Source organism: Saccopteryx bilineata, chromosome 6, assembly GCF_036850765.1.
Source record: "Saccopteryx bilineata isolate mSacBil1 chromosome 6, mSacBil1_pri_phased_curated, whole genome shotgun sequence".
In the NCBI taxonomy this organism is placed as follows: domain Eukaryota; kingdom Metazoa; phylum Chordata; class Mammalia; order Chiroptera; family Emballonuridae; genus Saccopteryx; species Saccopteryx bilineata.
In genome coordinates this window covers 26771673-26794196 of record NC_089495.1, presented here as the reverse complement: position 1 = coordinate 26794196, position 22524 = coordinate 26771673, and positions in this window count along the sequence as shown.

Sequence of the window (22524 nt, the reverse complement as noted above, 5' to 3'; positions counted from 1 at the left end):
TTAATTCCCTTTGGAAGAGTTTCCTCTGTGAGTACCTGGGGCACATGGAAGCCTGGGTGGTCTGACAGTCCCTCTCATTGTATTCAGGGAGCCATGTACTGTTACTCAGGTTTGGACAGTTACTCTGACGTGAAACTCTTCTGAAAGGGATGCAGAAGTCTATATTCTTTTACTGATTGTAGCAAGTACTCTACCACCCAGTGGCTTGCTTCTTCTCACCACTTCAGACCACTTGGGGAAGGATACAAGAATAAATACAGAAAGGCTACAACCAGTGTAAGATACCAGACTCCAGAGACGAAAAGGTCAAAGTATGAGTGTGCCCAGGGACTTCAGAGTCAATGCATGAATTCATATCCTGACAGAAGGGATAAATGAAAGATAATGAGCCAGAGAGGGTGTGATACAAGGAACAAAGAGAAAGTAACATTTTTTTCTCATAAAAAACCTGTAAACCTCATGATATCTCCCCAAAAATGATAAAGATCTAACAAAACAAGGAAATGAAAAGTTAAGATTTTCTTTTTAAAAAAACAGTTAAAGGCCAATAGGGGAAAAAGGACTCTTTGGTAGAATACTACCAAAGAGAAGAAGAGATGAGAGGCTCACGAAGGAAAAGTACTTTCTCTCTCCCAGGATTTGTTTCAGAAGATATTCTGGTCCACTTGGGATCTAGGTAGTGAAAAACATTTGACTATCTTGAAAAGGACTCTTCCTAAAGAAGATAGTTCTAGAAATAGAATGGAGCAGAGGGAAACTGAACAAAATCAGAAGAAGCCAAGCTTATTTTGTTAAAATTAAACCAACAGGGGTAAATGTTTCCATGTTTAACAGTTGATTCAGGGTTTAGCTTTTAACAAAGCAGCAGATACTATATAGAGAATACTGGATTGGGTGTTTGATGGCATATGAGCAATTGAATTCTGGCCTATTTGTTTGTTCATTTTCTCTAGTCTTCAATTTTTCAATATCCAAAATGAGTAGAAAATCTGTATTCTATCTATATTGGAGAATTGTTTTTTGTATTAAATAAGATCATGTAAGTGATGGAAATGTATGTTTTCAAGTTGTGTAGAAAAAAAAGGTGGTTCTATTTATAAATTTTAAGTACAACATTTCTCAAACCTGACTCAAGCAGAAGAATTTATAGATTTGGAATGAACACTGCGCAGCCTGTGGGTCACATGTACCCTGTGGAACGTCGCTGCGGTGATTACAATCTAATCTCGGGAACAAGGGGCTAAACCTATTAAAAATGATGAAAAATTATATCTGTCATTCACATTCTCACTCACCTGTATGAACTTTGTGGAAAGTTTCCTATACTGAGTTATAAGCATTTCTCCTGCCCCAGGGCTGTGCATAAGCTGGTCTGTAGTTTGGAAATAGAAAGGCCAAGCATTATTATGGCATTAGCTCTGGTTCTAACCTTACAAACCAGGGTAGGCCCAGCATTTCATTACTCTGCCGCAGCTCTGCAAAGGACTATACAACACCCAATGGTTTATCTAAGAACCTCATTGGGAGAAAAAAGAAAACAGCAAACAAATTCTCTTTAAACGTTACTATTATTTTTCAAAGAACCCTTTAGCTACAGGTTCTTAGATTTCACCCAAGCAAGCATATTCTCCTTTCTTTTTCATCTGGTTCTTGTTCACTTCTTCTCCTCCTCCTCTTCCTCCTTCTCTTCCATCTCCTTTTGTGTTTGTCATGTTCTGATAAAAGGATAGATTTTCTAAGGGACAAAAATTATTTCTTGGAAAAATCTACTTCTAAATCAAACTTCATCTAAAACTATTGTTTATTGTTAGCCTATACTGTTTGGTTCTTCAGAAAGCACCGAGAGTTAGAGTTTGAAAATTGTAATTAGTAGTAAATGGTTTCAAGCCACGCGTTAATAAATTGTGAGAGAATGAGTTAAAAACATTATATAACATGTTTGAGCTTTGATTTATTCTCCTGCAGGAGGCCCTGGCCGGTTGGCTCAGTGGTAGAGTATCGGCCTGGTGTGCAGAAGTCCCGGGTTTGATTCCCAGCCAGGGCACACAGGAGAAGCACCCATCTGCTTCTCCACCCTTCCCCCTCTCCTTCCTCTCCGTCTTTCTCTTCCCCTCCCGCAGCCAAGGCTCCATTGGAGCAAAGATGGCCCAGGCGCTGGGGATGGCTCCATGGCCTCTACCTCAGGCGTTAGAATGGCTCTGGTCGCAGCAGAGCAATGCCCCAGATGGGCAGAGCATCGCCCCCTGGTGGGCATGCCAGGTGGATCCCAGTCGGGCACATGCGGGAGTCTGTCTGACTGCCTCTCCATTTCCAGCTTCAGAAAAATACAAACAACAACAACAAAAACAACAAAAAACTATTCTCCTGCAGGATAGGGACAACCCTTAAAACTCTTTCAAAGGTATTGTAAAGATTAAATTATGTAATGTACTTTAAATATTCATTAATTTCTATCAAATAGTAAATGTTCAACAAACTGTATCTATTATTATTATCTTGTAGTTCATTGGATAACCTGAAATAGTTATAAGTTTACTGCTAAAGAAACAACTGTGGTAAAAAAAACAAAAAACACTTTAAGTTTACCTAAAGAAAAAAATATATGCATATATATCTTGTAATATACATAATATATAAATATATAACAAATAAATAACATTGTTTTTATCATAATAGACTGAATGAATGATAGCATTATAGATATGTACATTTCAAATTTAGCCCTTATTAAATTGTAGTAGCAACATTGTAAGAGTTCTGTGGTTTTACCAATAATGTGCCATTGTGAGTTGTAAAAGTATTTTTTTTGTACATCTCATATACAAGTGAAAGATAATGTATATGGATTTTTAGAAAATTCACCTTTTATTGCTTGAAGAAAACATTTAAATGAAATTGAAAAGCCAGTGCTTTTGGAGGGGGCACATGTGGAAATGTGGCTAAACAGTCTTTTCTGTCACCTTCTGTTCTGTAAATCGCTCTTTCTACAGTTTTTAGCATTTTCTTCATTTCCGCTTCCCTATCTCCCACAACCACTAAATCACATAAAGATACCTGGAGAAAAAGATATAGGGCAAGAGAGAGAGAGAGAGAGAGAGAGAGAGAGAGAGAGAGAGAGAACATAACTGAGTAAGCATCCAGTGAGAAGCAATGTCTCGTGGTTTAATAGGTACTTTCCTTTTGTTCACTTATTTCATATTCATAATAATTCTCTGTGCTACATCTCTTTTCCCTTTTGTATAGATGAAGACACACAAGTTCAAAGGAAGGGAAAAAGTTCCCAGGAAAATTTCTGGGCCCATATAACTATTCTGAGATAGTGTTTGCATAGAAATTTAGATTGGCCCTGAGATCCATTTAACATTGCTCGTTGTTCATTATCTAAGATTACTGATGAAGATCTTGGGAATATAATAAATACCTTCTTTTCAACGCTACTTGCCATCTTGTTTTGAGACAGGATCCACAGAAAACAGTTCTTTTTCAAAACAAAGAATAGTAGGCTTTGGCAAACTTTTATGTTGTCTTGATGTGGTCACCGTCATTAGATTCTCTAAGGCTAGGCCAAGTGAAGGCTTCTTCAGCTTCACACCAAAAGCTGTACTTCCGTGTCCCACATTTTAGAGGGAGTTTACCAAAAGTGGGTACATGTTTTATCTCACTTAATTAAGTCATTGCTAATTGGACATCTAATATGCAATTCTAATAGCTAACCCTTTCCAAACCTCCTTTAAAACAAGTTCATCTTGCTATACATACAAATATATTTTCAAAGGTCTAGTCCCCCTTTAATAATCAAAGCTAAAAGATCTTTATTTTTTTCTTTTATCTGGCACCAAATTAATTATAAAAGCTGTATGTCATTATTGCTTCACTGTAGATCAATAGCTTTTATTACCTTTGAATCAAACATTTCCATTTTATGACAAAACTTCACAGTGTAATTCAGAAAATCCAAGCTGATAAATCTAGGTAAAGATTTAAATGGAAGTGTTTTATCTTTTAATCATTCAACCAAGCTGCCGTTCAGTCACATAATCTGCTTAAACTGCACGAGTCCTCACATCCACAGGAATCAAATGAGAAAGCAAGGCTTATGACATTTTCTGTCATTTTCACCAGTAATTCTCCCTGATGGATTGCTGGGATTCACAGGGCTGGGGGAATTAGTGCCTACCAGCCATTTGGCCAAATCCAGCATGCTTAGTGCAGTTCCAGTATTACTGCTTTCCTCGTGGACGCGTGACGGCGAGTGCAAGAGCCCTTTGTGCATCCATCACATTGTTCTCATAGAACTGGAAGAGAAAAAAACATGCCACATAAGATCAATGTAATCAGATGTAGCCTTTACCTGTTTTCAAGAGGGTCAATATTTGACTTACTAGTCCAAGGTGGATTTACTTGTATAGTTGTCAGTTTCAGGAGTGTCAGAGAGCACAGCTGTGCTGGGGCTGAGGCCTTTTCTGACACCAAAGCCTCAGAACACAAGGATGGGCTTGAATCCTGGATCTCTAGACTTTCTCGCTGAGCAATGTTGCTTCAGAGGGGAGCAGCGGGAGAGGTCTGGAGGCTCCCCTCACCCCAAGTGGAAGCCTTTCTCTCTCAGCATAACTGCTAGGTCGGTCTGCCTGCAGTGGGTGAAGGATCGTGCAAGAGCATCCTCCTAAACCCTTCCAGGTGCTAACAGCTTCAGCAGCAAAACAAGTTGCCAAAGAATTGCCTCCTAAGAATCGATTAGGCAGTTTGGTACTGACTTGGCTAAGACCGATTCCAGGCCTGGGTGGACGGCCCTCAAGTGTGGAGGGTCTGGGAGTCACCAATGGATTAAACAGACACCAACCTTCTCTCTTCTTCTTTTATCCTCTTTACTTTTTCTCTTTGTACTTCTCTCCCTTTGTTTACTCCTTTTTATTTTTGTCTCACACTCAGCTTATTTTTTCTTTTCTTTTCATTTGCTTTGATCCTTTTTAGCCACCAAATGGGAGTCTTGATAGAAATCCCTTTCCATTATGATGCTACTGATATATTTTTATTTCTTTTGATGGTGACAAAGAGTGCAGGTGATACAAAGAGCTTTTTCTCACTAATGATCACACAGCCAGAAACAAAAACTTTATGCTAAAAAGAAGCATATTTGGAGATTGTTGCTCTTGTTTTAGTATTTGAAAATCTCTCCTTATAATTCTTAAAAGCTTAAGGCTTTGAAAACTGGGCAAATTCATGTTTAAATTCTGAATGTCACTTTAAACAGCAAAACAACAACAATAGATGCATAGATGACAGTTTATGAAGATCGCATTCATTGCCAAGAGGGTGACGCTTGCTTGAGTCTCTTTAGTAAGAACACAGTTAGATTTCACATGCAAACAGTACTTCACACGTGTTTCCCTACTGAACAACATATCCTTGTCGATCAGTTTCCAACTCTTCTCTTGAAACTGATATTGGGTACTGTTCTGTGGGAGAGGAAGGGATGACATGCTCTGCAACACAGGCATTTTACTATTCTGGAAAAAGTATATGGGCCAATAACTGCATTCTTAATATGCCAGATTGAACATCCAGCTGACATTTATAAATTATTTTGTTGATGTCAGTGACAGATTTGCCCTTAACTAATTTGAGAAAAAACAGTTCATCTTTTTGGGGTAACCATTCTCTCATTCTTGAAAGGCAGTGATCAGTTGTCACTTAAATTTCTTCCTTTCCTAATATTCTGACTCTATGGGCAAATTGGTGTGTACCCAAATACATACTATGAGTTCCTTATTTTCTTAAGTTCCTAAGTGGCGTGGACTTTCACTAGTCAAATTCAACTAATATTTTTTTTATTATTCATCAACACCAAGGGTAATGACAGTTTTTAATTAGTTACTCTCCACCCTTTCTTGGGCCATAGTCCTTGTTTGGGCTTAGAGGTAAAGGGGAGTTACCAAATGAAGAATAAGAATGACACTTTTTGAGTGTTTATCCTGAGCCTTACTCTGGCTAGATAGAGATTCATAAATTTCACAATAATTTGTGGGTAGGCCATTATTAAATTGAACATATCCATGAAAAAACTGATAGTCAACATTTAGCTAATTCATTCAAGGCCATGAGATTTGAAGCAAGGCTGCTTAGTTCCACCACCCAGGCTATGCTGTCCCCTGTTGCCAGGTCATTAGATGACTCTACTGTTGCCCCCATGATCCTGCTGGGTTCAGTTCCAGATTATGAATTGTTTACAAATCTTTAGAGACACAGAAGGAAAACTTAATCTCTGTGCAGGGCATGCCATTCCTCCTGTTAGAGGGCAGAATTACAAAAATGAAATCAGAAACATGCCACACTGCTTCCTCTTCAAGCTGATGCACTGGACACTACCACATGTAGCCTATTGGAACCAGTAAAGTTACATGGGTAAGTCCAAAGCCAGTGGCACCTGGATGTATATTTTATCTGCTGAGAAGCATGGCAAATTTTTGTGGCAAAAGGAGTGGATACTGAAAGCTGCTGGAGACAAGGAGTAGTTCTGACAAACAATCTATTTTGTGAAACCAAGGAATTGGTTGATTAAGGTTTAGAACCTCTTTTCATAGAGATCATCAAGAACAGAAAGAATAAAGAGCTTAATTGCCATTTTGTGAAATTCTAACAGAAAACAAGGCTATATAGCCACTATACCATGATCATAATATGAATGTAACTCTCCTGTAATTTGAAAAAGGAAATATTAAATAGACATTAATATTTTTCCTGAGATATATTTATAATTCCCAATTACTCCCTGATATATCCAATGGATTGCCACTCTTTATGAAATAAATACATCATTTGACTGATTATATCTTGGATTTTGTGTTATATATAGTCTACCCTCCCAAATTGCCAAACACTGTTGATGTAACAGGAGACTATGTTCTAAATGCTGATAACGCTCATTATGTGAAAGTTTTGCTTTTAGAATGAGGCATTCTAAATACAAATAAACCATATCTGATTCTCCCTTAAATTCTTCCAGTGTTATTCTCTTTTCTCTGCGTGCGTGCATGCGTGTGTGTGTGTGTACAAAGTATAGTGGAATCTTGACCCTTGATTTCTAAAGCATTAACCTTGCATGGTAAGGTAACAACAACGTCCAACTTTAAACTTCCCACTGTTGTTTTCACTGCAGGCCCTCTTCTCTTTCATCTAACCTGAAGACAACAAAGACTAGTACTAGCTTCCAGGGAGACAGTTCACATTAAGGGATTGCAGAAATGAGCTTGTTTATCTGTCACACAAAATAATTTGTCTCTCAACAACAAAGGAAAGCCACCATATTGAGGTCATGCTATTTACTCAACTGTATGCAAGAAGTAGTCTTCTAAAATTAACCCTTTCCACCCATCTTTTAATTATGATTTGTTCTCTAACGCTTAAGAAATTAAATTGTATGTACCAAATCAAGGTAGAGAAATAACAGCTTCAAAGTGCATTGAACCAGTGCTTAAGCAAACACAATGATAGTTTTTAAAAATCTTTTTACTATGATTTAAAATGAGCTAAGAATTGACAAGTATATTCGTTCTACTTTTGAATGTTTGTTTAAAATCATAGCTTCTGCTTATGCCACCAAATATACCAAAAAGGAAAAATACAAAACAAAAACAGACTTGTTTTATAAATTATGAAAGGGAACTTCAGCTATAAATTACATTAAATTATAGTAACCTTGATTGGCTGGTTCAGTGGATAGAGCATCAGCCCAACGTGTGGAAGTCCTGGTTTCAATTCTTGCTCAGGGCACACAAAAGAAGTGACCATCTGCTTCTCTCCCTCTCCCCCGCCTCTCTCTTTCTTACAGCCAGTGGCTTGATTTCAGCCCAGGTGCTGTGGAGAGCTCAGCTGGTCACAGTGTCAGCCTCAGATGCTGAGGATAGCTCAGCTGATTCGAGCATGGTCCCCAAGCAGGGGTTGTCAGGTGGATCCTGGTCAGGGTTTATGTGGGAGTCTGTCCCACTATTTCCCCTCCTCTCACTTAAAAAAAGAAAAAGATAAGAAAAAAGAAGAGAATGGTATGTATTCATAAACAAACTGCCACTGTGAAATACTAATAATTATTGTAAGTTGTAAAACTATTTCATACATACAAACTTTCATGGTTATAAAGCTTCTTCGACTGTGTAATTTCCTTTGATCTTTTTTAACCTCTGAAAGTCAAATATAACAATAATCTTTATTTCCCAAATAAAGGGATCAGAAACATTTCCCTCAAATTAGTTGACTGCCAATGTCCAGTATCTAAAAGATTCTGTAACAATTTCATATGTGTATCATAATTTGTCTAAGGAAGTGAGTTACACTATATAAACAAGACTACTAAAAATGATTAAATTACTTGATAAAACACTATTTAACAAACATTTAAAAATACTTGTACACACTCACTGACTATATAAGAATTGGTGGGCCAATTAAAATCATATTAATTACTTCATCAAATTAGTTTCTCTGAGATTTCCAATAAGATATAATCTGTGTGGACACTGTTCTACTGCTTGAAGGTTTTAGGAAATCTATTCAAGTTTAGTAGTATTTATTTAGATATCAGTTAGAGACAGTTTTGTATACATAATGTTAAGTCAAAGAATTATCTTTTTGAGTACAGGGAGCCCACAGAAAAGTAAAAATTGAGGAAATCGTTTCTATACTCCCTATCCTTTATATAATATACTGGTAACTATCAGGTTATTTCTTTTTGTTTGATTGATTTGAGACATTTTTACTGTGTCTTTATAACAAACATACAAACAAAACAGAACTTTGTTTTTTTTGTTGTTGTTGTTGTTTTGTATTTTTCTGAAGCTGGAAACGGGGAGAGACAGTCCGACAGACTCCCGCATGCGCCCGACCGGGATCCACCCGGCACGCCCACCAGGGGCGATGCTCTGCCCACCAGGGGGCGATGCTCTGCCCATCCGGGGTGTCACTCTGCTGGGACCAGAGCCACTCTAGCGCCTGGGGCAGAGGCCAAGGAGCCATCCCCAGCGCCCGGGCCATCTTTGCTCCAATGGAGCCCTGGCTGCGGGAGGGGAAGAGAGAGACAGAGAGGAAGGAGGGGGGGGTGGAGAAGCAAATGGGCACTTCTCCTATGTGCCCTGGCCGGGAATCAAACCCAGGTCCCCCGCACGCCAGGCCGACGCTCTACCGCTGAGCCAACCGGCCAGGGCCACAACTTTGTTTTATGCATAATCTTCTTTTCCTTTTTTTTCTTTTGGTAGAAGGTTTTACCGTCTGAAGCCTACCCCCATGGCCTCTGCCATTATCAACATTCCCCACCAGAGTGGCACATTTGTTGCAATTGATAATCCTACATTGATACATCATTATCACCCAAAGTCCATAGTACATTAGAGCTCACTCTTGGTGTTATAGTCTATAAATCTTCTGTGCTCCACCTAATCATCTCCCCCTCTATCCTAATTACTGGAATCTTCTTTATTTTCATTGGAATTGAATTATTATAAATACACATGCATTTGCAAGAAATTATAGAGAGATTCTTGTACCTTTTGCCCAGTTTCAGTCATGGCAACAATGACTACTCAGAGTCTGTATGAAATGCAGCGAGGGACCGAAGGGAAGCAACAGTCCTGGATGGCAGGTCGATGTACTGAAACCCCATCCCCAGTCTTACCCAGATATTTTTATTAGCCAGTACAAATAACTCAAGGAAACAGACAGAAGAAGTTCTCAGGGGGTGAAGTAAAAGACCAGGAACATGCTGACTCCTAATCTCTGTTCTGAGAGCCCTAAACATATTCTTGTTACTGAATTTTATCCTGCTGTTTTGCTGTTTTCAGCATGCACTGTTTCTAGTACAAGGTCAGAGAGGCCCCTGGGTTCTCATTGCCTCAGAGTTTTTGCCCTAGGGTGCCTTGCTGTCTCTAATTATAATCCTAACTCTGCATGTTTTCAGAGCATATGCCCACAAATTTCCTCAATGACGATGTATCAATATTGAAATTGATATAATCAAAATAAGGACCACTTCTGTCACTATAAAAACATCTCATGATACCCTTTCACAATAACACTCACTTTCATTTCTCCTCCATTCTTTCCTTAACCTTTGACAACAGCTAATGTGTTCTTAATTTCTATAAATTTGTCATTTCAAGAATAATATATGCATGGAATTATATAGTATACAACAATTTGAAGCTGGATTCCTCTCATTTACCAAAATTTTTTGCAGATTATACAGGTTATTATGTGTATCAATAGTTTATTCTTTTTTAATTCATAACTTTAATGTACTACAGCTTAATCATTCATTCATTGAAGGATATCTGGTTTGTCTTGATTTTCTGGCAATTATGAATAATATTACTCCATACATTCGTGGATAGGTCTGTGTGTGTGTGTGAACATAGTCTTTATTGCTCTGGTACAAAGCCCAGGAGTACAAATGCTGAATCCTTTGGTAGTTGCAAGTTTAAGTTTTTGAGAAGTTACCCTGTTTTCCGAGGAGTTACCAGCATCCTTTTACATTCCTGCTAGCAATGTAAGAGTGATCCAGTTTCTTCACACCTCACTAGCATTGTGTTGTCACCATCTTGAATATTAGCCATTCTGATTAGTGTGTAATGTACTTTTAATTAGCATTTGCCTAATAGCTAATGAAATTGAAAATCTTTTCATATGCTTATTGCCATATGTGAAACCTCTTAGAGATATTTTTTGCCTTTTCTCAAATTTGATGTTTCTTTTTATTTTATATATTTACTTATTCTGTTGAATTTTGAAAAAATATCTATATGTATATATGTAGCTGTAGGTACTAGTGCTTTGTTAGATATGTGGTTTGCAAATACTTTTCTCCCACACTCTAGCTGATTTTGCCACGCTCCTAACAGGGTCTTTAACAGATCAGCCATATTTAGTTACTATCAGGTCCAATTTATCAAATTTTTTTTATGAATCTTGCTTTTGGTGTTAAATCATACTCCTTGACTAGCCTTAGATGCTAAAGGTTTTATCCAATTTTTTTTCTAAAAGCTTTGTAGATTTATATTGTCCATTTGTGTCTATAAGCCATTTTAAGTTAATTTTTTTATAAACTGTGAAATTTAGTTGAAAGTTTTTTTGCTTGTTTGCTTGTTTGTTTGTTTATGGATGTCCAAATGCTCCAGCATCATTTGTTTAAACAGTCTATTTTTTTTTCTCATTGAACCTTGTCAAAAATTAGTTGGGTATATTTATTTGAGACTATTTATGGGTTTTGTATTCTGTTCAACAAATTTATGTCTGTCCCTGCACCAATATCATACAGTGATGATTGCAGTAGCTATTAATACATATTAAGTTGGCAGAAATTTTTCTCAATATATTTTTATTTTTCAAAGTTGTTTTAGCTATTTTAATCCTGGTACCTTTTCATATAAATTTTAGACAGATCTTGTATATAAACACACAAACAATCAACCTAAGGTTTTGATACAAATTGCATAAACTTGTTTATAAATTAGTGGATAGCTAATTCTTTACTATTTTATGTTTTGCAATGCATGAACATGGTATAGTTTTCTGTTTAGATCTTCTTTGTTTACCTTGGTCATTATTGTTTAATTTTCAGCATGCAGTCATATGTATGCTTTGATATATTTATACCAAAGTAATTCATATTTTTATCAATTGTAAGTGATAATATACTATGTGCTCAATGTTAATAAATACAAATACTACTTATTTTGGCAGTTTTACTCCAAGGATTTCAATTTTATCAATCTTTTCAATAAGCCAGTCTGAGAATTTTATTGTTGTCTTTCTGTATTGATTCTACTGTAGTCAGAAAGTACATTCTGTATGATTTCAATTTAAACATTTTGGAGATTTCTTTAATGCCTAAGGGATGGTATATGTTCAGTGGACATTTGAAAAGAATGTGTATTCAGTTGTTGCTATTGAGTGGAGCTTTTTTTTTTTTTTTTTTACAGAGACAGAGAGAGAGTCAGAGAGAGGGATAGATAGGGACAGACAGACAGGAATGGTAAGAGATGAGAAGCATTAATCATCAGTTTTTTGTTGTGACACCTTAGTTGTTCATTGATTGCTTTCTCATACGTGCCTTGACCGTGGGCCTTCAGTAGACCAAGTAACCCCTTGCTCAAACCAGTGACCTTGGCTCCAAGCTAGTGAGCTTTGCTCAAACCAGGTGAGCCCGTGTTCAAGCTGGCAACCTCGGGGTCTCGAACCTGGGTATTCTGCATCCCAGTCCAACACTCTATCCACTGCGCCACCGCCTGGTCAGGCTTGAGTGGAGCTTTATAAATGTTAATTAGATTGTTTTGTTGATAATAATGTGAAGTCCTTCTATAATCTTTTTGATTTTTTGTCTGGTTTTATCAGTTATTGAGAGGGTGTTAAAGTCTGCAACTCTAATGGTGACTTAAAGACAGCAGACCTGTGGAGGCGCATTTTTAGTCTGAGCCCATTGGTACTTTTGAGTTTCTAGATTCTTCAGTTCCATATCTAGGTTACATGGGGCGAAAAGAAAACTTAAGGGGTTCCTTACCATGTGGTTCTTTGGGTCCTGAAAACCCTTGCTGGTCTACTTTCTCTCTACCTTTCAAAGTCTGCCTGTGCTTGTGTCCAGAGTTTTCAGTTGTGCTGAACAGAAAGAACAGGGGAAAATATGTCTATTCTGTCTTCTCAAGAGCAGAGGTCCTGTTCACAATCTTTAATTCTTAATTTAATTATATTTTGAACTTGTATGGAAATTGGTTTTTTGTTGCTATTGTTGCTTTTTTAAACATCTGCTGTTCTTCATGTGTAGCAAAATGTTTCTGCACTTTTAAAGATCTAATTAATAGTTTCCAGCAACCACTTCCAAAACTTTCTATTATTTTGTGTTATCTTCAAAATGATAATTTTCAATGCTTTGATGTTTTGAAATTTTCAAATAGAAATGTAACAACATAAACATTATTTATCTCCCTAGATAATGTCGTATGATGTGAAAAGGTTTTAATATTAGATTTTTTTGTTTTGTTTTTGCAAAGCCAGCTCTATAGCATAGCAAATGCTATTATGGTTTGTATTAAATATAAGCCGTGGAAGCTAAGTGAGACACCACTTAAGATGTACACACTTGTGATCAGATTATTAAGTGTTTTTAATGTGCTCTAAAACATTACAGCAAATTAATTCAACAACTTCTTTTCTTCAAGTGTTCAAAATACAAATGTACTTAAGCCATTGAATCCAAGTGGTTTTTTGGGGGGCCTCTTTAATTTTACATGACAAGTGCATGATTAAAGAGTTAGAATTATTGACTCACAGAGTGTTAGAGCTGGAAAATGACTTATAGATTCACCTCTCAAATTGTGCCCCAAGATATATGCCTAGGTTACATGGAAAGCATAGTTTTACATTGTCACACTGTAAATAAAAGACCAAAATGAGAGGCAACAAGGATTTATTTGAGATCCAAAAGAATAGCAATTTGAGAAGCTCTGATTCAGGCAGAACCCAATCAGTGTTCAGATTAGGAAGCAAAGGTAAGGGACATTTAGGAAGAAGTTAAGAGGAACACATATCAATGAAAGGAAACATTTACTTCATAGAAAGGAAGCATTTCTGTAAATGCAGGTAAGCTAACATAATGAGGCCAAATCTAAGCAATGTTTTTGTTTGCTTCTTTAAGTTTGAGTTCTGTTACCATCAGTCCAGTAGTCAGAAAATCATAGTATCTGCTTTCTTGTATCATTCCAGACAGTTTTGGGGAGATATAGTATTTCTATAGGCCCAGTCCAAAGATTTCTTTGCCCCATCTTAACACTGCAAAGAGTTGAGGCATAAAACACACAGGGCAGTTCTTCTGGAATGGCAGCTCTGGCTCCATTTAAAGTGGCTTGATTTATATTATTTTTATATAACATATAATAAATTATGTTAGAAAATGTGGAGAATATAAAGAATAATCTTTTGAACATTTATATTTTTAAAAGTATATGCTAATGTGTATAAGAAAAATTAGAAAAGTGTTTTTCTATTTTGTCTTGTCTTTAAGTATTGTTATTTTTTCTAAAAATAGGCTCATAGTGTTGAACTATTATATGAACTTGAGTTTTTGTGATAATTTTATATTTTGTAATTTTGATGCTAGATAACATAACCTAATGTTGTTAGTGCCTCAGAGGTGACTTTGGAAATCCAATAATGGTTGATATTGAAGTGAGAGCTTATTTTTTTAATACCATTCAAAAATATTATTTGTGAACTTACAACAATTTTTAAAAAACATGTTGTGTCAGTGTAGGAACCAGTATTTATTTACTTTGGGTTGCTTAAAGATTATCTTTCTCAAATTATACCACAAGCACTCAATCACATTATTTGTTCAGCATGCATTTACTCCTTCAAAAATATTTTTACAGGGTGCCAAGTTTGTATCAATAAAGTGCTAAGGAATGGAAATAAGGTGGTAAACTAGAATTACATGATTCTGCTTTAATCAGACACACTCCATAAGGAAAGATAAGAAATAAATAGAAATATATAGAATATAAGTTATTAAAATTTATAGTGAAAATTTGGCTTTATACCATATATAAGTAGTAAAAATTTGTGAGGTGATTATTGGTATGATCTTTGAGTATGCATAACTATAGTTTCAGTGTTTTATATCATTTACATTTTTTCAAATGTATCACTTTCAAAGTATGTATTTTCACAAGAAACTTTTTCTATATGAATAAAAAAATTTTAATGCAAAAATCTTTTGTTTTTAATTTTATTTAGAAAATTAAATTTATTAGTATGGTGACATTGATCAATAAGAGTTCAGTTAAACATTTCTATAGCATTTGAACTGTTGATTGTGTTGTGTGCCCATCACCCAAAATCAAATCATTTTCCATCACTATATATTTGCTCTTCTTACTCCCTTCCCATAACCCCTCCCCCCTGGAAACCACTTCACTTTTATCTATGTCTATGAGTCTCATTTTTATATCCCACCTATGTGTGAAATCATATAGTTCTTCACTTTTTCTAATTTACTTATTTCACTCAGTATAATGTTCTCAAGGTCCATCCATGTTGTCATAAATGGCAATATCTCATCATTTTTTATGGCTGAGTAGTATTCCATTGTATATATTTACCACATCTTCTTTACCCAGTCCTCTATTGAAGGACAATTTGTTTTTTTCCATGTCTTGGCCACTGTGGATAATGCAGTGATGAACATGGGGATGCATGTGTTTTTGCACAAAGAAATACAAAAATATAAAGCAAAAAAAAATATGAAGACTATGGTCAAACATAGGAAATTTTCCCCTAAAAATCCAAACAATAAATTTTCCAGGGCAGAAAGTTGTATGTCTTTGTTTACTGTTGTTGGCAAATAGCTGTAGGTAATATAATAATAAAGACTTATATGAGAAAGTAATTTTTTTGTTATTAATATAAAAATGAAGCTTAACCTTTTTGAATAAACCTTAATTCCTCCATAGACTGTGACACAGAGACATTTAAAAAAACAAATGAAAGTGATGGGAGGAAACTAATAGCTTTTTGCAAAGAAAAATACAAGGTTTTGTCTAGGTACAATATAATGTAGACCAAAATCAAATATGCAAACAAAAGCAAGTTTGAACTTCAAGACTTTTCAGGCTTTCATTAAAACCTAAAACTTAGGGACTTGGAGAAAATTTGGTGATTTCTTTAACTGTAGACACTCAAATTTATTTTTAGATTAAGAGAGAAAGGGAGAGAGCAAGAGTGAGAGAGAAAGAGTGAAATCATGTCCCCAAATACAAAATGTATTTGAATACTTTTATGGAATCAGAGCTAAAATAACCTTTTATTGTAGCTAAAAGTATTATTTAGATCTCTATTATTTTTATACTTAGGTATTAAAAATAGGGGTAACCAGGATATTTACGGTTAGTTTACCCTTGAAAATGGTATTATTTACATAAAGTTACTGGTCTCTGTTCACTATGTTTCTAAATATTTTATCATATTGTTTATGAAAATACATTAATTGAAAAATGTTTAATAGGAAAGTACTAGTAAATAATTTTTTGGTCAGGAAAAGTAAATGGACTTGTGCAGGGATGCAACCAAGTCTATAATAGGTAAATCATTAACCTTTGCATCAAGTAATAGGCAAATCTTGAATGCAGTAGCACTGAATTCTCTGATTGCCTTTACTTAAGGAGTGTTTTCTTGTGCTGTTATTGGAGTGATCAATATGGCCACGAAAATGGTAAATTTATTCTTGTGACCCATTTGTTCAATGTCTCTTTATAGTCTCCACAGAAAAGTTATCATGCTGTTTTTTCTCCATTTGTTATCCAAATCCACTCTCCATATTTTCTTTCTGAGCCCAGGAAACTGATCCCTGTATTTTCCACACTACCTCATCACTTGTGTGTGTGTGTGTGTGCGCGGGGGGGGTGTCTTAGCCAATCATGGGCAATCAGATATGTTTTCATCTCTTGCTTTCTCTCTGCATGCTGAAACTCGGTACTGATAGTGCTCCTCTACACCTACAACTCTTGCTAGGCAGTCCCTGCTCCAGGGCTCCTCCTCACCAGAGGCTTTAGTAACTCTCTGCACTGGCTATTGTCTTAGATGTGCTTAAAAGAACAAACATTCTCACACTATCATATTGACTATTGTATTGTCTTGTATTTCCTATTGTATTCTTAGTGCTTTGCATACTATCTGGCACATTTTAGTCACTGAATAGATATGTATTAAGTAAATTAATAAAAAATAAATGTAGAAAAGAAAATGGCAGTGTTGCTGATCCTCATGGGAAGTGCTACATTTTGGGAGGTTCAACTCAATTTTCCAAAATTAATAGGTAATAGTGTAAGAGCATCTTTCCCATGAACTCAAGTGATATGCAGAAGACTTTGCTTGTCTACTATGGTTAATAATTTTAAGGATTTATTATGTATTAAAATGAAGTCTTATACAAATATAGTATAATGAAAAACTTTTAAAACCTTTTTTAAACATTTTATTAGGATTTTATTGTCAATCATACAAAAATTAAAAGAATTATACAGAAAATACATATAGCTAACAACTTAATTCTATAATTAACATTCTGTTATGTTTTCCTTACCAAAAACTATCTCCTTTTCTCCTCTAGCCTCCCTTCTGTCTCTCTCTCTCTCTCTCTCTCTCTCTCTGGATACATTTAATAGTAGATTGCTGAGATTAATGCATAATACCCCTAACTTTGGGGTACATATCTTTAACTAGATTTCAATATATGTTTAGATTCTTAGGTAAAATTTATACAAAATAAAATTTACAGACATCAAACATCACATTTGATGCATTTTGACATATGCATACAACTATGTAACCCAGCTGTCAATTAAAAATACAGTATATTATTATCCCTCCTGAAAATTTCCTCCTAACCTGTCTCAGTCAATCTTTACCTCCACTCACTTCCAGACTGATTGTTTTTTTTTTCCACTAGAGATTATTTGGTCTATCCTAGAACTGTCTCAATTGCCATCTCAGTATTTCTAAATCAGAGTGTTACTTTTTCTGAAGGTGATTTTACCCATATTCAAACAACGTGAGGTCTTTATTGCCTTATTTTCTTTTTCATAGTCTTTGCCTGCCAATCATTCTAATAGAGGTTCAGGAGTGTCTCTAATAATTTCAGACAGTTATTTCCCAATTCATATGTAAATTAAAGTTTATAGTATATCTGTCTCCTAGTTATTCTGTCTATGTATTAGTTTGAATGCTTTTATTTTCTCACCTTGCTGCTTGTGGTTTGTGGAGGATGTCTGAAGAAAGCTGAGTTTAGACAGTTGCCCTTATTTAACAGAAATCATACAGTGCACCTTTTCATGACCTATGCTATCTTCTGAAAATAAACGTGTTAGATAATTAATAGTTTTACTAAGGTAGAGATTATTATGGTGGAGTGCTAGGATCTCAATACGAATGAGACATAAGTATTTGAATATTTTATGTTTTTCTTTTTTAGTCTAAAAACTTAAGGAAGACATTAAGCTTTAGCAAATGAATCAACAATCTTGTATACATATAAATTTTTAAAATTATTTTCCATTTTATTTATATATGTGTATTATTAACTGGAAGATCGTTACATGGGAGTATTAAGAGTTTTATTCAAGATTATTTTTTATTTTGAATAACATCTGTTTTTAAGTCATCTTATGATATATTGATTTTTTGCACTGTTTACATTCTCTTGATGTGGAGGTCCACTAGCATGCCACTTTGCTTCAGTGGATAACTGTATCAAAATAAATCACTTGAAGATATAAACAACACTGACCATGTATGCTTTAAAATAAACATCAACCAAAGCAGAATAGCAGACTGAATGCATAGTGTATTAACATTTCTTTTTCTTTATGTCATAGAATCACTGCTAATTGGCATGAAATGATCATAATATCTTGTTTATTTTGATTAGCTTCATCACTGATATATCATCTTCATACTTAATGAAACAATTGTGTTAACTGGACAGTAATATAGGAAATAAATTGATACTCTAGACTTTGTTTAATGGTCTAGTTTGTAAACACACTAGTTAAACACATTAGTTAAAAACATGTTATTAGTTACAGATGATTAGTTAGTTTAGTGAAAAGGACTGAAGAATTTGGTAAGATAGAATTGAGGGTGGGACCTACTATTGGTAGGAGTAGAATATGTTTAAAATTGTTGTGAAAAATGATTGTCGTCAGGGAGAGAATTCTCAATGGTAATAGCTATGTTGCTCCCAAACTCCCTACTTGTTAACATTGATTTTGTATTTTTTCTTTCCATGTAACAATGCCTTAAAAATGAGCAACTGGGCCTGGGTGTATCTTGGTCAGCTGTAACAGTAACACATTATTTCAGCAGAGTTGCAAGAGAAATTATAAGGTAGAGATGGAAAACATATTTCACAATACTCTCCATGTTTAATGAAAGATATTTTTGTTCATCAAAGCACTTTTCGGCTTTGAGCTCTCACAGACCTTCTCTTCATAGTGTTCTTAGAAGACAAAATTAATCAACTGAAGTTAGTAGTTGACATAAACCCTTTGCTTTTGCTAAAAATAAATTAAGGATTAACTGAAAATGATGGTTTTATAAACAAAAGTGAGCTTTGACAAGATTTTTTAGGAAAATTGAGTCCAAAACCTCAGGAATAGAATCAGGAAGATCTCAGTAGAGAGCCATTCTGAAGAATGAGCCCCAAACATGGTATTGATTTGGTTTAAGGGCAGCTAGAACTTGGTGCGATCTGAGCAAAAATCAATTTTAGATTAATATAATTTAAATATTATCTCTAGGACCTGAGATGATATGTGAGTTAGCTTTTAATTTTTGTGTTTTGACAGAAGCTATCAATACAGAAACTTTAAAAGACCCCAGAATTTTAATGCTCATTCAGATTTTCCATTATCAGTGACATTGTTCTCTAATAGCCAAGAGCTCTTAAAGATTTCATAACAACAACATTTATGTGACTCACAGGTTGGTGGCTCAGCTGGGACAGCAGAATATTCTCTGGTCTGTGTGGAAAACAGTCTCCCCGAACCGAAGGCTCCATCTGGTAGGAGCTTTCATTCCTGGAGGACCATATATACCTGTTTGATTCCCTTTCAGAACTTTTACATAGCTAAAATAAAAGCCTAGGTTAGGGAAATAAGAGACTCACTTTTTATTTTTTATTAATTAATTAATTTATTTTTACAGGGACAGAGAGAGAGAGAGATAGGGACAGAGAGTCAGGAATGGAGAGAGAGGAGAAGCATCAACCACCAGTTTCTTGTTGAGACAACTTAGTTGTTCATTGATTGCTTTCTCATATGTGCCTTGACTGCGGGCCTTCAGCAGACCCAGTAACCCCTTGCTTGAGCCAGCGACCTTGGGTCCAAACTGGTGAGCTTTTTGCTCAAGGCAGATGAGCCTGCTCTCAAGCTGGCGACCTCGGGGTCTTGAACCTGGGTCCTTCCGCAACCCAGTCTGAAGCTTTATCCACTGCACCACTGCCTGGTCAGGCAAGAGACTCACTTTTTAAAGACACTTATAGCTATGTGACTTCTTTGATTAAATTCTAAATCAATCTAAACAAATCATGCTATAATTTCTAACCTGTGGATGGCTATAACCCAGAGCTATGCTCCCAGTTTATAGTTGTCTAAAAATATATTTGATAGTAGGTAAGTGCTCTTTCATTACTACTATTGTTAATAAACTAGTAATTATTTTCCTCTTGGCTGATTTCACAAGTGACACCTCTCTCTAAACAAATTCTGGCAGTGGCCAGCAGTCAGAAACAGAGAAGTGCTATCAATTTTACATAATTTCTTTCTGCTTTTTTTTACCCCTACCTCACATTGCCTTCTTGATGTTTTTTCTTTTAATTTTTCATTGTTTGCTTGTTTTGCTTTTGAGCATAAAACAACTACTTGGACTCTGCCTATCCCTACATTGATAAACATAAGAAAAAAGTAGCTTGGCTGGTGGTAGCACAGTGGATAAAGCATCCACCAGGAGGTCCGAGGTCACTGGTTCGCTGGTTCAATTTCTGGTCAAAGCACATATGAGAAGCAATCAATGGATGCACAACTAAAGTGGAGCAGGGAGTGCATGCTTCTTTCTATTTCTCTCTTTCTCAAATATAGGTAAATAAATAAGCAAATAAGTAAATAATTTTAAAAACATAAAAAGTGGCAATGAAATTTTCATCTGGCTAGAAATGCATTCATACCTCCACATAAACAGAGGCTACAAGGAAAATATTGCCATTAAGATTTAAATTATGTATATGTTTGTGTGTTGTGTTTATAGCATTTTAATTTATTTAAAAGTGATAAATTGTATGTAGTTGGTCAGAGGTGAAAATTCTCTTCTATAAGTAAAATTGTTATTAAAAACAAATTTTATATTTTGTTTGGGACCACTCTCATGAAGTCTTATGTTTGAAAAAAATATATTAAAAACACCCCTGGTAGAAAACAGGTGGGTTAGCTCTGATGTTTGTGTGGACTCTTTTTCTTAGTTACAATCAACAGAATTCTCACTTAGTAGAAAGTGTTCAACTGTTGACAGTTTGGTTTCCAATTAATTAAAATGTTTTATTTTTTTTACAATAAAAATGTTTCTTTTCAATCATTGCCTTTCAAGTATTTGCTAAAACTCCTGTGGATAAGCAATATTTAAATGGAGTGTTATAGAGTGAAGAATGTCTGAGAAAAACAGTCACAAAATGCCATGAGTTGAAATTGAGTCTCAAAAAATCATACTCATTATAATTGAAGTAGCTTATATTTCACACTATACTTATTATGCTGTGGATTTTTATTTGTTTGTTTGTTTGTTTGTTTTTAAGTGAGAAGAGGGAGATAATGAGACAGGACATGCATCCTGACTGGGATTCACCCAGCAACCCTTGTCCGGGCTGATGCTCAATTCAACCTCAGGGCCCTGGGCCGAGGCTGGTACCATTTGAGCAGCTGGCTTTGAGAGAAAAGAGAGAGAAGGGGGAGGAAAAGAGGGAAAGAAACTGATGGTCACTTCTCATGTGTGTCCTGACTAGGAATCGAATTGGAACGGTGGGTGCTCTATCTCCTGAGAAAACTGGCCAGGGCCATGACATGAATTTTCTAATTATAGACATTTATGTTTACAAAAATGGGCTGAGGTGGAAGTGTTATAAAATAAGTAAGTTAGAATTTAACTTATGAACAACTTTGGAAAAATAATTTTAATGGTTTTGCTCTAATTACTTACTAGACATATCATTTCAATTTTTATTCCATAGTTTCTCATCAGTGATACTTAGAATGATAATATGAAGGAAATTACATGTCACTGGGTTAAAAGTGGAGAAGAGTGTGTTCTAATGCTGACTGTGGATCAACAATCTATGGCATAATCATTTAAGAAGCTTGAATCTTAGATTTTTTTATCTGGACAACATGAAAGTTGGATTTGATACTCTCTTAGTCATTAAAGATTTTGATCTATTGGCTCCAAGATTGGAACAAGAAATTTTTATTTTTTTAAACTTTCAACTGCTTCTGACCCAGAGACAAGTCTGGAACCACCGGTGCAAACTTTGTCTTTTTCTTATATTTTTAATTTAAGATTCAAGCTTTGGGAAGAGTCAGTGTTCAGTGCTACAGACTAAATGGTGGGCCCCAATTCATAGGGTGAAGCCTTAACCACCAATGGCTGTATTTGGAGATAAGGCCTACATGAAGGCATTCCATGTTAAGTGAGACCATAAAGGTGAGACCCTCATCTGATAAAGCTAGGACCCTTAAGAAGAGAAGAGATATGAAGGGCTCTCCCTCTCTCCCCACCATGTAAGGGCACAGCAAGAAGACTAGTCCTAAAGAGCTCCCATCAAAAAAATTGGCTGACACCTATCTTGAACTTACCTAGCTTCCAGAATACATTTCTATTGTTTAAGCCTATGGCATTTTAATATGGCAATCCTAAATGACTAATACACTCAGCAAGCATTTGACAGATGAT